Genomic DNA, 20,152 nt, shown 5'->3' on the forward strand with positions numbered 1-20,152 from the left:
AGCCAATATATTATGATCAAAACACATCTGTGCCCACTTACCCCCGCCAAGGTGGTCTCAGTCAGGCAGGTCCTACGCTAAACCTACCTATACCGTTGGGCATCTATGTTCAGGAGCGCAGACTCTGCACATATAGTGTGCTGCTCCTCGTCACCTCTATGTGCATCCAGCAACCAATGGGAGGTGTAGCAAGCATACCTATATGTACCACCTAATCAAAGCGGTTTGTTTGATAGGAAGGCCAAATGTGCACAGGAATGCTACTCCCAGGATAAAATAGGAGCACATTCACACTTGAAGGCGCCACTCCCTCGAGCATATACTACAAACTAAACAAAAATCACAGAAAAAAGATACAAAACAAAGATAAAAACATCCTTTCATTGGTTGCTGGATGCACATAGAGGTGACTAGGAGCAGCACACTATATGTGCAGAGTCTGCGCCCCTAAACATACATGCCCAATGGCATAGGTAGGTTTAACGCAGGACCTGCCTGACTGAGACCACCTTGGCGGGGGTAGGTGGGCACTGATGTGTTTTGATCAAATTATTGGCTAAGAGTCTCAGAATTTATTATATCAGAACGAGGGCTTAGTCTATATATAATGCTTGCATCTACTGTTTTAGTGCATTATTATTATTTTGTTTTTTCTGTGACTTTTTTCATAAATGTAGCCCTGGACATCCACATATTTATTTATCATATCGGGCAGAATGTTTTTATCTTTGTTTTGTATCATCTTTCACATACTAGAATAATTGATATATACTGTATTATTTATTATTGCTACAATCTTTTATTATTAATATCTTACTTACACAATTTGTACACAAAAAATCATTTAGTGTCATTACTTATAGGCATGGCTGCAGTATGAGCCATAGCTATAAACCTTTGTTGTCTTATTTTAAAGTTTTAATTCAGGTTTTAGGAGCATTATGTAACATTTAGGAAAAATATACAGAATAATATTCCGGCGCTAGAAGTTAAGATAGCGAATATCTCCACAGCCACCACATATTTCCCTCTTGTGCTCAGATAAGCCGGGATCATGGCAATCCAGACACTGCAGAACACCAGCATGCTGAAGGTGATGTACTTGGCCTCATTAAAACTGTCCGGTAATGTCCTCACCATGAAGGCCAGAACAAAACTGACAGATGACAGAAATCCCATGTAGCCCAACACAGAGTAGAACGCAGTGACTGAACCTTCATTACACTGAATGATGATCTTCCCAGGATAAGACATAAAGTCATCCTCCTGATATGGAGGAGAAGAGGCCAACCAAATAACACAGATCAGAGCTTGGATAAATGAAAATGTCAAGACAACATAATTAGCTGGTTTGTGTCCCACCAACATTCTCCACAGACTACTGGGTTTGGTGGCTTTAAAAGCTATGCAGACTGTGATAGTCTTAGAGAGTACAGAGGAGACAGCAGCCGAAAAGAAGACTGAAAATGACGTCTGTCTTAGCATGCAGGTTATGTCCACAGGACGACCAAGAACAAGAAGACACAAAGGAAACTCAGCAAGATGGAGACCAGGAGAGTGATGCTCACAGTCCGATTATTGGCTTTACAATAGGAGTGTCCCAGTGTACAATAAATAATCCTAGAATGAGACTTGTTACAGCAGAAAGTAGCAGAACTAATGCAGAAAACAGTAACGCGAGCTCAGATTCATAGGACAGAAACTCATGTGGCTTGGAAAGACATTTCACGTTTCTCTCATCTGGCCACTCATCAATGGGACATTTGTGGCAGAGTTCACTGTCTGTTGGAAAAAGATGTTATGAAATGTTATAAAACAGAAAGATGAACAGAAAGAAACAGTCAATGAAAGTACAATGCCAATGCCATTAACCCCTTCCCGCCCAGTGCCGTACATGTACGTGCTCTGATTGGGCAGACGCAGGAGTGGCAGGGGCCTGGGTGTTCCTGAAAGCAGCGGGAGCTCCATACAGTATTAGAATGTATTGGCTCCGATGTATTGGCTCCGATGAGACTAATATTTACTTCGTTAATACTTCCAAGTGGTACCTTGGAACCGAACCCGAGTTCAGTATCAAGGTTTTTTACAGTAATAATTAGTTCACAAAGTTATTACACAAAGTCTCACAAGACTTCACAAAGAAATAGCTTTGGCTCATCGGAGCCAATACATTCTAATACTGTACAAAGTTGCCTTGCCTCACAAAAAGTTAATACCAAACAAGCAAAAATTTGTTCCTGGTGCTCCTCCTCTTTACAGCCCCAGAGAAGGCTGTCAGTGGAGTTCTCTCAGTCTGCACTGCCCCTTCCTAGTGGGCACCTTCCTTTTTTCTAATAAGTTGCAAGAAAACCCCACCATGCCCTATGACAAACAGTCAAGAGACTGTCCCTGTTGACAACTTGTGTGAGAGCAGTCAGCGTTTTTAATGCCTGAGGAGGAGCATGAGAGGAGGCTACAGACCCCAGGTATAGCTGTGTTGGTAGTAGAAGTAGTGGCACCCGTATCCACAGTATTGGTGATGGGGCAGCAATAATGGCAGTTCTGGTAACTGTTGAGCAGGGGAGGGGGGGGAGCCATAGAAGGCTACGAATATATCTCACAGTCCCCTGAAGCAGCAGGGAGAATGAGACTCTGATGATAGTTTGAGTGTCAGAACCGGACCTAGGAGCGGATCATGGTGCTGAGGGGAGGAGGAGAAGGCAACATCAGAGGAGGAGGGCAAGCAATAAAGAGCAGATGGTAACATACCTCTCAAAGACAGCCAAAGTCATGAACTGATTTGGGATCCGGTGATGCCACTGACACTGTGGGTGGATAAGGCCCAAACTTTCCAGAGCTAAGTCAAGGTTGGCTTCTTTCTAGTTCTGCCGACTATCACCATCGGCAGGTTTTCTTCACACAGCCGGAATACAGAGCAATGTAGCCCAGTGCTAAGCTCTTCAAGATCAAAATAAGACTTGCCAGCCAAACACAAACCTAGGCCTCCAAAGCTCTATTGAACCACATGAATGGGCAACATCCTATCCCGTGGGAAGGCAAAGGTGGCAGCCAGCTACCGAGTTCCTTCATTCTCCAGTCCCCCTTTGGGCTGCCAGGCCATCCACAGGCAGTATGATGTATTTCACATAATTAACATAACAGAATGCGATGGCCAGGAAACAACTATACATTTCTAGCAATCCACCGGTTGTGCAAGTTTAATTCCCACTTGGCCAAGTTGCTGACAGTACAGTTCCTGCCATATCATTTAGTGGACTTTGCTGCTTTAAGGAGCTATGGCGTGCGCTCAGCCTCACTGGAAGATACCTAGTCAGATCCCTGCCTTGTACTCTCACATGACGGACAATGAGGAGCCGCCACTGCAAGAGGGTGAAAAGAGTTGACCTCAAGCATTATGAGAATTACTGGATAGCCATGTTTTTAGACCTCGCTTTTAAAGCAAAATGGGGGAATGTTTTCCTCCCGTATAAAGGGATCGACAAATTATGTTGTTACTAGAAAAACTGTGTAAGCAGCTTGCCGCAGCTTTCAGCGAGCAGACGCCTGCCACCAGTGTGTCTGAAAGGGAGGTCCCATTCAGCCTCCTCAACATTATAGGGCAATTTTTACATGTGCAACGCCAAGCTGAGGCCAGTCTTTAAGGCGGAAACTCTTGCTTCAATGCCCCGGTTCAGGCCAATGTACCTACACTCTGACCAGTCTCTGGCACTTACTTTGTTTCCTAACCCCATGGATTTCAGGGCAGGCAGACTGGAACAGTGGCCCAAAGTGGCACAGCTCTCTGTCCTTTCTTCTTTCTTGCCAGCCTCTAGTGTCATCCCAGAGATGGTTTTCAGCACTGCAAGGGACATGGTTACACCCAAACAGGCCAAGTTGTCCTCCGCCAGCATCCAAAACATCAGTTTTGTCAAAATGAACAAAGACTGTATTTGGGAGGATTTTAACACTCTTCTCGCTGAGGCCGAAGAGTTAACAAATAGATCTGTCCTTGCTGGCGGTGCCCCATCTTGCCACTGTTTCTTGCCTGCCATCATACTGCTGCCATCATCATGCCACTGCTGCGGCCTGTCGACCATCATGTTTTGTATGGCTGTTGCTGCCTCCATCATACCACCACTGCCTTCATGCCACTGCTCCGGCTGCCTATTATCATCTTCTGTATGAGCTGCTGCAGCTTCCATCATCTCACTGCATGCCTGCCGATGAAAAATCCAGCAAGCCGCCAATATGTTGCGAATATTATATCTTCTTTAATGCTCAGTCGAAGTAGATTATTTCAAAATAACGCTTTTCGGCATATAGCCTTCATCAACAGATACATCTCAAATTCGCAGTGACTCTTATATATACACATCAATTAAGCAAAGTGAACATCATCCACCATCCTTATGGGCGGGAACAAAAAATAAACCAACCGATTTCTTGGTTTCACTATAGCATGGGATCACACATAACAGAAGATTTTCACAATATCGATAAATAGCAGATCAGCGAGTCGATAATGTCTACAATAAAGGAAAAGAAAGAAATTATTTGAACCAAGCAATACGAAAGCACACACATAGACTCATAACCTTGCAACCTCATAATCGCGATTAAGACCTCTGGGATGCAATGTATCAAGCGTATGTATCCAAAATGCCTCTCTACGAAGATGTTCTGGTATTATTAAGGGTTCTGAGGTATATCATCCTCACACACGAAAGGCCTTCAAGATTGATCAAATGCCCATGTGGGCTTGCGTATGTGGGCGAAACTATGCAAACGGTGAGGGACAGGATATGTAAGCATAAGTCCACAATTAGGACTAAAAATGTATTACTACCGTTGCCTTACCATTTTGATAAATGTAAACATTCTATATCTCAGTTGAGGTTTCAGGTTTTGGAGCAAGTTGTGAGACCTAAGAGAGGAGGAGGCGATATAAAAAAACTTTTACTTCATAGAGAGGCATTTTGGATACATACGCTTGATACATTGTATCCCAGAGGTCTTAATCGCGATTATGAGGTTGCAAGGTTATGAGACTATGTGTGTGTTTTCGTATTGCTTGGTTCGAATAATTTCTTTCTTTTCCTTTATTGTAGACATTATCGACTCGCTGATCTGCTATTTTCGATATTGTGAAAATCTTCTGTTATGTGTGTTCCCATGCTATAGTGAAACCAAGAAATCGGTTGGTTCATTTTTTGCTCCCGCCCATAAGGGGGTGGATGATGTCACTTTGCTTAATTGATGTGTATATATAAGAGTCACTGTGAATTTGAGATGTATCTGTTGATGAAGGCTATATGCCGAAACGCGTTATTTTGAAATAATCTACTCTACTGAGCAATAAAGAAGATTAATATTCGCAACATATTGGCGGCTTGCTGGATTTTTTCATCGATTTACGTGGAGTACGCTGCTTCCGGGCAACGCCAGGTAACAAGCAGGTGCTGGCTATATTCGATTTGACTGCATGCCTGCCAACATGCACCATATGGCTGCTGCCACTGCCTTAACTGCTGCTGCTCCTCACTGCTAATCCCCTATTGTCAGCACTAATAACCCAAAGCATCTGCCACTATTAGCACTATTACAGCTACTACCTCCACTACCACTAATACTATTTACTACTAACCCATAGACACCCGACCTACTTCTTTGTATGTTCCGTGCTATGCTGCCACTGTTGCCACTAATATTGCAGCAACATGGCACTATATCCGAACACTTTCCATATGCCTCTGCACTGCTGTTGCTCCCAATTTTTATAGGCTCATTCACAACAATCTATTTTTTTTTTTTCTGACAAGCAACACTTGTTGTATGGGCCAGTATTCTGCCCTGTCAAGGCATATATTTGGATGCTTGTTCCCCCAAGCCATTTTTTTTTTTATGTTTTGTTTTTTATCCCATAACACTGTTTGTATTTAAACATCATCTGTCCCCGACAAGGTGCAATTTTTGAAGCTTTGTAATATGAAAAAGCTTATTAAATGTGACGGCACGTTGTGCTTTTAAACATGCTGTATCTTAACGCCCTCAAATGTGACATTTACCCCTAGCTATGTATGTCAGTTTTCACAGATTTACTTTCTACTGTCATTGCATTTGAGAGCTTGGAGGGGGGGGGGGGAGTGAAAAAGAAAAAAATTCATAGAAAATAAATGAAATGACATAACAAGAGTCTTAGGAGACTAATGGGTGTTATATAGCAATTTTCAGGGGAATTGGAGCCACTTTGGTATCGGTCCTAATCAATTCGGTTCTTGACTCAAACTTTTAGAAAATTTTGGCGAACCTGAACAGAACCGATTACCCGAGTGGTTAGCTCACCTTTAGTTTTTACCAAAAATCAATGGGAGTTAAATGAAGTTTAAAGGAGTTTTTAGACTCTAAAGAAAATTTCAAAGCACATGTACAGCATGTACAGTAAGTCTCCTAAACTAAATTCCAGTCCTTTTATCCTGAAGAATGCTTGTTTTTATAAAAATTAGATTTTTGGTGCGCCATGGTCAGGCCTGCTCCGTTGTGGTGGAACATCATTCTGCTGTAAACATTGCACAAATCCTCCTTTGATTATGGAGGGACAGCCAGGTGCATCTAATGGAGCATCTCCACCCATGGAACACGAAATATCATAAAAATCTAGATGAATTCTTCAGGATTACAGGTTACCGAGGTACCAGTCAAACCAAAGCCGAGTTTAGATACAAGTCTTAAAGTGGTTTTCCACTTTAAAAATCAAATACCAAAGTTATTTAACAAAGTCTCGTGAGGCTTCGAGAATAACTGACTTTGGCTCATCAGAGGCTGTACATTTTAATGCTGTACAGAGACGGATATCCGTACAGCATAATCTGATAATTTGAGGAGAAGTGACTTTGGAAATAGGATCTGAAGCTCGCTACTCTTGTCACTAATCAACAAACACTAGGGTCAAATAATTAACTCTTTCAGGCCATTTTTCAATTCCTAACAGAGCCTATTTTTGCAAATCTGACGTGTCACTTTATGTGGTAATAACTGGAGTGCTTTTACTTATTTAAGTGATTCTGGGACAGTTTTCTTGTGACACAATGTAATTTATGTTGAAGGTAAACTCGGATTGATATGTTTTACCTTTATTTATAAAACAAAACAAAATTTACGAAAAAATATGGAAATATTCACTATTTTAACAATTTTAATTTCTCTGCTCTTAAAACAGATATTGATTTCTCATAAAGTAGTTATTAATTAATATTCACCATATGTCTACTTTATGTTTGCATCATTTTGTAAATGTCATTTTATTTTTTACGACATTAAAAGGCTTAGACTTTTAGAAGCAAATTTATATATTTTTAAGGAAATTTCCAAAATCTATTTTAAGGACCGATTGAGTTTTGAAGTCACAATTTAAAAAAAAATACAACCCCTCAAGTCATTGAAAACAGATTTTACAAATGTTGTTAACCCTTTACATGCTTCACAAGAATTTAAGGAAAAATGGAGGAAAAATTTCAAAATTGTTTAGCAGATTTTATATTTTGATACAATTTTTCCTGTAAGGTAAAAAGAATTAACAGCCAAACAGACCTCAATGTTTATTACCCTGATTCTGTAGTTTACAGAAACACCCAATATTTAGTCAAAAACTGCTGTAAGGGCACACAGCAGGTCGCAGAAGGAAAGGAAATCCATATGTTTTTTTGAGGGCATTTTTGGGTGTCATGTTACATTTGAAGGCACAATAAGGTCCCCTTACAGCAGAATCCCCCAAAAGTTACCCCATTTTGGAAACTACACCCCTCGTGTACTTGTTTTGAGGAGTGTACTTGGCTGTTAAAATAAAAAAATTCATTTCTTCCAGTAAAATGTTGCATAAGCTCCTCATTTTTCCTTTTTTACAAGGGTAACAGGAGAAAAAGAACCACAAATTCTGTTAAGTATTTTCTCCTGAACACAGAAACACCCTGTATGAAGTCATGAATTGCTGTTTGGGCCACGGCAGGGATCAGAAGAGAAGGAACTCCACATGAAGAGAACATTTTGGTGAAATGGTTTACGGGCGCCATGTTACTATTGATCAGCTACTAGACACCAGTACAGCGTTCACTGACAACCACACATTTTATTTTTATCTCAACTGAGCTTTATCATTGGTTCTATAATGGGGTACATACAACTTTTTGATCCCTTTTATATAGCTTTTTGGGAAGCAGGATAAACAAAATCAGCAATTCTGCCATTGCTTTTTGAGAATGGTATTTCGGCAAACACCATGCAAGAAAAATGACATGTTATCTTTGTTCTGCTGATTTGTGGGAGTACAGAAATACCAATCTTGTAAAAAAAAATTGTTACATTGTATTAATTTTGCACAGAGAATTTTTGATTTTGTGTCAACATATTTTTGTATTTTTCTGTCAATCCTATTGTGTGGTGGCTAATTTTTTGCAGGATGAGTTGACGTTTTCATTTGTACCATTTTTGGTACATACAGTCATGTGAAAAAATTAGGACACCCTTTTGAAAGCATGTGGTTTTTTGTAACCTTTTTTAATAAATGGTTATTTCATCTCCGTTTCAAACAATACAGAGAGATTAAAGTAATCCAATTAAACAAAGAAAACTGAAGAAAAGTCTTTTCAAGATCTTCTGTAAATGTCATTCTACAAAATGCCTATTCTAACTGAGGAAAAAGATAGGACACCCTCACATGTATTCCTCTTAAATTGGCTCAGATCTCACACAGGTATATCACACCAGGTGCACATAATTAGTAGATCGTTACTCTGCATGTTGAATGAGGCTTGCCCTATTTAAACCTCAGACATTTAGTTTGGTGTGCTCCTGACTGTTGAAGTGAGAGTGAGCACCATGGTGAGAGCAAAAGAGCTGTCAGAGGACTTCAGAAAAAGATTGTAGCAGCCTATGAGTCTGGGAAGGGATTTAAAAAGATCTCAAAAGATTTTGAAATCAGCCATTCCACTGTCCGGAAGATAGTCTACAAGTGGAGGGCTTTCAAAACAACTGCCAACATGCCCAGGACTGGTCGCCCCAGCAAGTTCACCCCAAGAGCAGACCGCAAGATGCTAAAGAGGTATCCTAAAACCCTAAAGTGTCATCTCGAGAACTACAGCAGGCTCTGGCTACTGTTGATGTAGAAGTACATGCCTCTACAATCAGAAAGAGACTGTACAAGTTTAACTTGCATGGGAGGTGTGCAGGAGGAAACCTTTGCTTTCCCAAGAGAAACATCGAGGCCAGACTGACATTTGCCAGCGATAAAGTTGACAAAGACCAGGACTTCTGGAATAATGTTCTTTGGACAGATGAGTCCAAAATTGAATTATTTGGACACAACAGCAGAGGACATGTTTGGCGTAAACCAAACACAGCATTCCAAGAAAAGAACCTCATACCAACTGTGAAGCATGGAGGTGGAAGTGTCATGGTTAGGGGCTGCTTTGCTGCAGCAGGACCTGGTCAGCTCACCATCATAGAATCCACGATGAATTCTACTGTGTATCAGAAGGTGCTTGAAGAACATGTGAGACATCAGTTAGAAATTAAAGCTGAAGCGGAACTGGACCATGCAACATGACAATGACCCAAAACATACTAGTAAATCACCAAAGATTGGCTGAAAAAGAAGAAATGGAGAGTCCTGGAATGGCCAAGGTCAAAGTCCAGATTTGAATCCCATTGAGATGCTGTGGGGTGACTTGAAAGGCTGTACGTGCAAGAAACCCTCAAACATCTCACAGCTGAAAAAGTTCTACATTGAGGAGTGGGTAAAATTTCCTCAGACCGATGTCGAAGACTGGTAGATGGCTACAAGAACCGTCTCACTGCAGTTATTTCAGCCAAAGGAGGTAACACTCGCTATTAGGGGCAAGGGGTGTCCTATCTTTTTTCCTCAGTTAGAATAGGCAATTTTGTAGAATGACATTTACAGAAGATCTTGAAAGACTTTTCTTCAGTTTTCTTTGTTTAGTCGGATTACTTTAATCTCTCTGTATTGTTGAAACGGAGATGAATAACCATTTATTAAAATGTTACAAAAACCACAGCTTTCAATGGGTGTCCTAATTTTTTCACAAGACTGTAGTACTTTTTGACTGCTCGTTATTACGCTTTTTGTAAGGCAAGGTGACAAAAGATGGCTGTTTAAAAAAAATAAAAATATCTGCATTCACCTGAAGGGATAGACCATTAGATATTTTTATAGAGCAGGTCATTAGGGATGCAGCAATACCTGATATGTCATTTTTTTTTTTGCAATCTACACAATAAAAGCATGTTTGAAAAAAACACTGTTTTTGTGTTGCCAGTTTCTGAGACATGTTTTTTCTATTTTTGGGTCAATCGCCTTGTGTAGGGGCTAATTTTTTGCGGGGTGAAGTGAGGTTTTCAGTGGTACCATTGTGGGGTGCATTGTACTTTTTGATTGCTTGCTACTACACTTTTTGTAAGGCAAAGTGACCAAAAATGGCTATTGGCACGGTTTTTATTTTTCCTTCTTTTATATGGCGTTCATCTGATGGGGTAGATCATGTGATATATTTAGAGACCGGTCATTACGGATGCGTCAATACCTAATTTGTCTATTTTTTTTTCTGTACATAACTTGATGAAGAAAAGGGGCAATTTATTTTACTAAGAACTTTTATTTTTTATTTTTAAAACCACTTTTTTTTGTCCAACTGTGGTACTTCAACTTGGGTTCTGATCACCTCTACACAATGCATTACCATGAAGCCTCCTTCACACAACCGCATGGCTTTTTCAGTATTTTGCAGTCCACAAAAAACGGATCCGCAAAAAATACGGATGACATGCGTGTGCATTCCTTGTTTTGTGGAACGGAACATCTGGCCCTAATAGAACAGTATTATCCTTGTCCGTTATGCGGACAATAATAGGACATGTTCTAATCTTTAACGGAATGGAAATACGGAAACGGAAGGCATACGGAGTACCTTCAGTTTTTTTTGCGGATACAATGAAATTAATGGTTCCGTATACGGTCTGTTTACGGAACACAAAAAACGGAACGGAAACGGAAAAAACGTTTGTGTGCATGATGCCTGAATGTAATGAATTGACTGTCAGTGTATTAGCAGTGTAAGACACTGACCCAGACGGGCTCCTGCACCCGCCCGCTCAGCATGCCGAACCAGTATGACGGCTGTCAGGAAGTTGCTTCCCGCTGCACTGTACGCGCATGCAATGGTTATGTTGAGAAAAATTTCTTTGAGTCTTTCTCAATGGCACTAGTGCATTTTACGGTACTGCTGTTATTCCGTCGGCCTCACTACCTTCCTGAAAAGTGGTCATGTTGAGGGTGAGGAGCAGCAGGTCAGGGGCACATTTATCATCATCTACCCTAGTTTTCTGGTGTAGAAGGACACTAACCATTACATCAGCCAGGAGCTACACCGTGTCCTAAATCAGGCGCAGCACCCAGCAGTGCTCCTGGTTATCACAGCCCGGCATATGCTGCCGTGCTGTGATAAATCTGGTCCCAGGTTATTTCTGTGTGAAACTGACCTACCGAGGAAGAGTGATAAATCATACTGCATGTAAGGATCTTTAAAGATCTGAATAAGATTGTGTAAATGGGGGTGATTTCTCTAATAGTCAGCACAGAAGGCTTAATGTAATACTTCCATGGCACCTGAAATGTTTGATATTTCTCCTTCAGAACATAGGACACAGTCATAACAGCAGACCAGATGTCTTCCATCCTGAGATTTCCTGTATCCAGGGGGACATTTTTCATTGCAGCGAGAATGTGGAAACTACAAGATACAAAAAAAAAAGGATGTTATGCAAAGTCTACATATACACCATTTTTTGTGTTAGCTCTCCATAATGCAACAGGAAATAACCTTTTTGAAATATGAGATTTGTAAATTAACCATTAAGCAAACTCAGGCTGAGAACATTGCAATGCCACTGCCACAGATGCCCCCTAGAAATGGAAGATGGGTTACTGTAGGTTCTGGTAGACTGAGAGTTGTGGATTGAAAACAAATATCCCACAGTCTGTGGCTCTCCATAATTCATTTGCAGCACTTTCAGAGTGCAAGAGCAACATGGCGGATGGCTCAAGCACAGTGGGGGGAGAAACAATCATCTCCCATGCCTAAAGTATGCAAGACTGCAGCCAAAGAAAAAAAGGAGAAGGTGAGGACTGATAGTAAGCAGCTGTTGGTGGGCGATTCCATCATAAGAGGTGTGAAGTTTGAGGAGAATGGTGTTGTAAGATGTCTCCCTGGTGCTATCGCTAGTAGGGATAGACAACGTGTCCTTAATATTGTTAGGCAAGCAAAACAGGAAAGGGAAGTGGATGTTATTGTCTATCTGGGGACAAACGATCTGGCTTGCAATGAGGTTCAAAGGTGAAAGAAGCTTTTCACACACTTGGAAAGGATATACGGGAGGTTGCATCAACTGTTTCATTCTCTGCAGTTTTGCCTGTTCATAACCTTCAGAATGACAGGAAGATGCGCATTAAGGAATTCAATGTATGGCTTGGTGAATGGTGTCCTGAACCAAGGGTTTGGCTTTGTGTCTCATGTTAGCTCTTGTTGGAATGGAAAAGAACTGTACAAGAAGACGGTTTGCATCTTTCTCTCAAAGGAACGAATGTCCTCGGTGAACAGTTCCAAGTATTTTCTAAGGAGCATTTAAACTAGGAAAGGGGGCAAAAGAGTGATAATCCAGCAGTCCGACTGCTCCCGGAACAATGCCAGAAGATGCCGGTAGCACAAAGGTTAAGAAATGACAAGCTCAGATTCTATCTACAAATGCTCGCAGTTTAGGGAATAAGATCAATGAACTTGAGGCTATAATGGCATCTGAGAATATAGATGTAGTGGCTGTTACTGAGACGTGGTTCAAGGGGAGTAATGACTGGGATATATCAATACCAGGGTTCTCGGTATACAGGAAAGACAGAGAAGGCAAGAAGGGGGGGAGGGGTGGCCCTGTATGTGAAAGAAAGCATAAAATCGAATTTGATACAAGTTGGTGAGAACAATTTAGAGTCAGTTTGGGTTACCTTGCAGCTTGATAATCATAAGGTAACTCGTGTAGGTGTGATATATAGACCACCTAGCCAAGTCAAAGAATTAGATGATCTACTAGTTGAGGAAATAGCTAAAATGACATTGAAGGGGGAGGTTATCATTATGGGAGACTTCAATCTTCCTGATGTAAACTGGAAAACCAAAATAGCTAGTTCTGCCAGGAGTACAGATATTCTAAATTCCCTACTGGGATTATCTCTACAGCAAGTAGTTGAGGAGCCAACCCGGAAGGAGGCCATTTTAGATTTAGTATCACAATGGGAATTTGGTATATGATATTACTGTAGGGGAAAGCTTGGATCTAGTGATCACAGTCAGTGTGGTTTACTATAAGTACAGTGACTGAGTCACACCACACAAAAACAAAAGTTTTAGAAAAACAGACTTTTCTAAATTGAGATTAGTGGTATACGAGTCCCTATCAGATTGGAACAGTTTCATTGGAGTCCAGGATAAATGGGACTACTTAAAAGACGGCACTATTGAAGGCAACAGATAATTGCATTAGGCTTGTCAGTAAAAGCAAAAAAAGGAAAAGACCACTGTGGTACTCAGCAGAAGTGGCCAAAATCATTAAAAACAAAAAGATAGCATTTAGGAATTATAAAAAAAAACAAAACGAGGATGACAGGCTAATTTACAAGATTAGGCAAATGAGAGGCCAAACAGTTATAAGAGCTTCTAAAGCACAGGCAGAAGAGAAATTAGCTCAGTCAGGGAAAAAAGGCGATAAGGCATTCTTCAGATACACAAATGAAAAAAGGAAACTAAAACAAGGAATTACAAAATTAAAACAAAAAGAAGGAAGGTATATGGAAGAAGATAAAGAACGAGCTGACTGCCTCAATGAATACTTCTGTTCAGTCTTTACGAAGGAAAATGAGGAAAAGGACTCAGTTAGGAAAGAAGACTAATGAATCCTTTGATGCATGTGTCTTCTAAAATCAATACAAATAAGTCACAGGGGCCTGATGGGATACACCCAAAGCTATTAAAAGAGCTCAGCGGTGAACTAGCAAAACCATTAACAGATTTATTTAACCAATCACTGGCAACAGGAGTCGTCCTAGAAGATTGGAAATTAGCACATGTTGTGCCGATTCACAAGAAAGGTAGTAGGGAGGAATCAGGCAACTATAGGCCAGTAAGCCTGACATCAATAGTGGGGTAAATTAATGGAAACCATACTTAAGGAGAGGATTGTGGAACATCTAAAATCCCATGGATTGAAAGATGAAAAACAGCATGGGTTTACTTCAGGGAGATTATGTCAAACTAATCTTATTGATTTTTTTTGAGTGGGTGACTAAAATAATAGATGGCGGAGGTGCAGTAGACATCGCTTATCTAGACTTCAGTAAGGCTTTCGATACTGTCCCACACAGAAGGCTTATCAATAAATTGCAGTCTTTGGGCTTGGAACTCCCATATTGTTGAATGGATTAGGCAGTGGCTGAGGGACAGGCAACAGAGGGTTGTAGTCAATGGAGTATATTCAGACCAAGGTCTTGTTACCAGTGGGGTACCTCAGGGATCGTTCTGGGACCCATATTGTTTAATATCTTTATCAGCGAAATTGCAGAAGGCCTCGATGGTAAGGTGTATCTTTTTGCTGATGACACAAAGATTTGTAACAGGGTTGATGTTCCTGGAGGGATACACTAAATGGAAAAGGATTTAGGAAAACTAGAGGAATGGTCAAAACATCTGGCAACTAAAATTTAATGTGGATAAGTGCAAAATAATGCACCTGGGGTGTAAAACCCTGGAGCAGAATATAAAAATCAGTGATACAGTCCTAACCTCAGTATCTGAGGAAAGGTATTTAGGGGTCATTATTTCAGAAGACTTAAAGGTAGGCAGACAATGTCATAGAGCAGCAGAAATGCTAGCAGAATGCTTGGGTGTATAGGGAGAGGCATTACTAGTAGAAAGAGGGAGGTGCTCATGACGCTCTACTGAGCACTAGTGAGACCTCATTTTGAGTATTGTGCTCAGTACTGGAGACCATATCTCCAGAAGGATATTGATACTTTGGAGAGAGTTCAGAGAAGAGCTACTAAACTGGTACATGGATTGCAGGATAAAACTTACCAGGAAAGATTTAAAGGACCTTAACATGTATAGCTTGGAAGAAAGACGAGACAGAGGGGATATGATAGAAACTTTTAAATACATAAAGGGAATCAACAAGGTAAAAGAGGAGAGAATATTTTAAAAGAAGAAAACTGCTACAAGAGGACATAGTTTTAAATTAGAGTGGCAAAGGTTTAAAAGTAATATCAGGAAGTATTACTTTACTGAGAGAGTAGTGGATGCATGGAATTGCCTTCCTTGCAGAAGTGGTAGCTGCAAATACAGTGAAGGAGTTTAAGCAGCAAGGGATTGGCATAAGGCTATCCTTCATATAAGATAGGGCCGGGGGCTATCCATAGTATTCAGTATATTGGGCAGACTAGATGGGCCAAATGGTTCTTATCTGCCGACACATTCTATGTTTCTATGTGTCTTGTCTTTAGATTCACTTGTGTTTAATAAAGGGGAATTTGCTTATTGGAATAGGAGAATTATGTCTATCTCCGTATTCCGTCCTTTTCTTCTGTTCCCAGACTGTTGTCTTTGTTTCCTATATAACCCGCTTGTTACAGATATTATACAATCCAGCTGAGTAAATCCGTACAGGTCTACCGAAAATCAAGTAAATCGAAGGTGTTGTGAATATATAGCTCCAATCCCCCACAAACAGGATCTAGGACTTCAGGAAGGGGTAAAAAAACTATCAACTTTATTGATGGCCATAGCTCAGCCTTTTATCAAGTCCTCCAGCAAGAGTTTCTCCAGCGGGGCCCTTGTGGGAAGCAGGCAGACGAAATACCAGCGACAATCAATATACAGTAAGATATGACAAAATCCCAAATGAACAGTAAATCTCTCCTCTCTATCCTGGAGATAAATTGGATAAAGGGCATGGACATAGTTCCACGCGGTCGATTGACCAAGACATTGTTGCTAAATGTATCACAGGCAATATCCATTGTGTTTGTGGATTGTGTCACCTACAATATCCATTGTGTTCGCTAATGTCCATTGTGTTCGCTAACTGCAACACAGGCAGATGAGGTAGTTTGTGTACATTTAAAGGCGAAATAGGGTCAAATACATAACAGCAGACAAAATACAAGAGTTTGGGCATTCCTAAAACAGGGGTTTTGTCACATAGATCCCCCTTAGTTCCATGGGACGGCATACCCACCTAGACCCCAACGGGTTGGCTTGGGGATGCCGAGAAGCAGTTCGCAATGGGTCCAGTTCTGTTTGGCGAGACAACCCATCTGCGTTGGATTCTGTTTCCTGGTCTGTATTGCACAGTGAAATTATAAGGCCTGCAGTGCCAGGCTCCATCTCAATAGTCAGGGGTTGTTCTCCTGCCACCTGGTTGAGCCAAATCAGGGGTTGTGATCAGTCATAACAGTGAAGGAGCGCCCGTATAATAAGGTTGTAGCTTTCTTGAGGGCCCAAACGAGGGGCAAGACACTCAGTCTCCACAGTGGCATAACTGACTTCACTGGGTATCAGTTTTCTTCTCAGGTACACCACTGAGTGCTCCATGCCCTCCTCCCCGACCAGACTCAATACGGCTCCCAATCCAATTATTGAGGCATCTGTATGGACGCAAAATTTTTTAGAATGATCTGGTGCCACTAATGGCTGTTTTTAACTTTTGAAAGGAGTCCGCACACTCTGGGGTTCCATACAACTTGCTTGGGGAGTGACATTTTGGTGAGGTCTGTGATGGGGCTTTGCGAGAGTGCTGTAATCCTCGGAGACCACTCGGTGACTTAGGTACTGCACCTCTGCCATCCCTACATTGACACTTGTCCAGTTTTAAGGTTAGGCCGGCAGTCTGTATTCTCTTGAGCACCACAGACACGTGGTCTAGGTGGGCCTCCCATGTGCATACTGAAGATGGCTATATCATCTAGTTATGCACATGCAAAGTCCTGAAATCCCTCTTAGAGCCGATCAGCCATCCTCTGAAAAGTAGCAGGGGCATTCTTTCATACCAAATGGCATTACCTTTAAACTGGTACAGGCCAAATGGGGTGACCAATGCCGACTTGGAGATGGTCCCCCGGCGTCCAAAGAGATCTGCCAATTTCCAATGGCACAAATCTATAGTGGTCAAGTAACTCCTTTGCCATCCAGTCTAACAATTCATCTACCCTGGGCATGGGGTAGGCATCGGTGACTGACTGGTCATTGAGCCTCCGGTAGTCGACGCAGAAATGGGTCGTCCCATCCGCTTCGGCACCAACACACCAGGGAGTCCACGGACTCTGGGAGGGTTCTATCACGCCTAAGGCTAACATGTCTAGTATCTCATTCTGCATGCTTCTCCTATTGGCTTGGGAATGCGATATGGCTGCTGCCAGAGGGGTACCTGACCTGGGGTCTCCCACTCTGTGGACTGCCAGTGTCGTGTAACCCTGGAATGACAGAGAACATATCGCTAAATTTCCTTAGCAATTGGGAGGTTTGCTGTCTTCCTCGGGGTTCAAATTGTCTCCCAGACTTACTTGCTCTTCCCGAGGGGGCTGCCTGCCTCAGGTAAGGGGATGCCCGTGCTATCTTTGCCGGCTGGGGCGCATACTGCGGATACCTTCTCGGCTCTTTATAAGTATGACTTGAGCATGTTCTCATGAAAGGATCTTCTGATCCGTTCATTTGAACAGCTCACTACCTCATAGGTGGTATCACTGATCCGGGCTGCTGTCTTGTAAGGACCTGCCAGGTGTCTGTAATTTGTCTGTTTTGGTGGGCCTCAAGACTAGTACCTTTTGGTTGAGTTCAATGCCGGTCTCTTTGCGTCCCTATCATACCACTGTTTCTGACTCTTTTGGCCCGACTGCAGAACGTAGGGCACGATAGGGGTTCCTGCCTCTCCCACGTCTCCCTCCCAATGTTCCCGTACCAGGTCCAGGGGTCCCGTACCCTTCTCCCATACAGTAATTAGACGAGAGAAAAGCCGGTGGACTCTGGGGCACTTCCAAAAAACGCGAATAATAAGTGGCAAGGAAAGCTTCACAATTACGGCAGGTCTCTGTGAAGGTCTTCAGCATCTGTTTCAGCATACCATGAATCGTTCACACAGGCTGTTCGTCTGGGGGTGATAAGGATAGCTCAGGATAGGTTTTACCCCACAGCTCTGCCAGAGCTGCTGGTAATTGCTACATGAACTGTGTCCCTTGGTCGGACACAATCTTCCGGGATAATCCCACCCTGGTAAAGACCTTGGACCAGGGCCTCTACTACCGTCTCAGCCTGAAAAATTAGAGAGTGCCACTGCCTCCAGTACCTAGTGGCATAATCTACTATAGTGAAGATTTACCTCTTGCCCGTAGCGCTAGGTTTGCTAAGGGGTCCCACTATGCCTTCTCCTATTATGTGGAGGGGTCGTAGCTTAGCCCGGGGGTGGTCACCTCTCTTCTCTACCGCTGACATACCTTCCAGGTCCTACAGTACTGGACTATGTTCTGTGTGATTCCGGGCAAAAGAAGTCTGGTCAATCTATTCCGGGTTTTTTTTATCCCTAAATGTCCAGCTAGGGAATGTCGCAGCTAATCCGCAGAAGTTTGGTTCGGTATTTGCGGGTACTATTAGTTGTTTTTTGTCACTTGGTTGGCCCCCTGTCCGATCCCATCTGTCACCCGTATAACTGTCCTTTGTCCCATTAAAACCGGCCTGGCTGTGTCTACCTGGGGTTTCTCTACGGCTCTGCGGTAACCTGCTAGAGTTGGGTCTTCCCTTTGTTCCTTCTCAAAATCTTGGGGGGTGACCCAGTACATAGTGGGGTTTAAGGCAAGGGTCGGGACATCAGTTCCTACCTGGGTTCCTGAGAGCGTGCGGTCTCCGTTGCCCGGGTCTGCTGCCGAGTAGTCACTGGTAAAGCTCCCTCCTGGGCTGGTGTAACAAACTGGGAGGTAATACATCCCAAGTCATTCCCCAGCAGCACTTTGGCCGGCAGGTAAGTCATAATCCCCACCTCCATTGATTTAGGCCCCCTTACCCCAGTCAATATGAACCCGGGCTGGTGGTATCTTATTGAGGGCCCCTCCAGCTACCCGGACTGCTACGGTGCGTCAGTGTGTTGGGATGGCTTGACCTGGTGAGGTTGGACCAGGGTGATGGTGCCTCCGCTGTCTCTCAGGCCCCTAGCCTCCTGTCCATTTAGGCGGACGGACTGGTGGTGATGTGCCCGGTTGTCTCCAGCGGCCTGTACGGGGTTGACCTCGTACAGTACGGACCATTGCTCGGTGGGTTCTGGGGGTAAATACGCTGCATAACTCCCTTGGGTATCTTTACTGTAGTCCTCCTGGATGCAATGGGCTGAGGCTTGGTGCAGTGGCGCTGGTTGTCGCCCCCCTTGGTTAGACATGCACTGTGGGCAGTTGGGTTTGATGTGTCCTATTTGGTTACACCCATAGCACATCGGTGGTGGCCTCCGTGCTCTCTGATTGCTTAGTGCGGTGTGGACTGGCCGTGTTGTGGATGTTGGGGTGTAGGTGGGGTTACGCTGGACTGTCGGTGCTCTGCTACTCTCCATAGCTCTGCTATCAGGGTGTGTATCAGTGTACACAGGTCTCGCATGGAGGCACTGCCATTGGTGGTGAAGTGGTGGTGTTGCACAGAGCGACTCACCTATGCGTGCTGCAGCTGAAACTCCACTATGGCCTGCTGCTGCTCGCACAGTCTCTCCAGCATGTGCAAGGTGGAGTTCCACCTTGTGGGCACGTTGCAAATGAGGTGGTGAGTGGGAAGGCCGAAGTTACACTGCAGCACTGACAGGCGAGCAGCAGCAGGGTGAGAACGCTGAAAGCGCGCACAGATGGCCCGCACTTTTTGCAGCAGCTCTGAAATATCGGGGTAATATTTAAGGAACCTCTGCACCACCAAATTCAGCACATGCGCCAGGCAAGGGATGTGTGTCCAAACCGGCTAGTCCCAGAGCTGCTACGAGATTTCGCCCATTACCGCACCACCACCAGGTCGGGCTTGAGGCTCACAGGCACCAACCACTCATC

The 20,152-nt window shown here is 43.0% G+C and overlaps 1 pseudogene; it reads right to left on the reverse strand.

The window, feature by feature from the left end:
- Window positions 1-939: 939 nt before the first annotated feature.
- Window positions 940-19,104, reverse strand: LOC120991080 (annotated as a pseudogene).
- Between the last annotated feature and the right edge of the window lie 1,048 nt (window positions 19,105-20,152).

This window comes from Bufo bufo, chromosome 2 (assembly GCF_905171765.1).
Source record: "Bufo bufo chromosome 2, aBufBuf1.1, whole genome shotgun sequence".
NCBI classification, from domain to species: domain Eukaryota; kingdom Metazoa; phylum Chordata; class Amphibia; order Anura; family Bufonidae; genus Bufo; species Bufo bufo.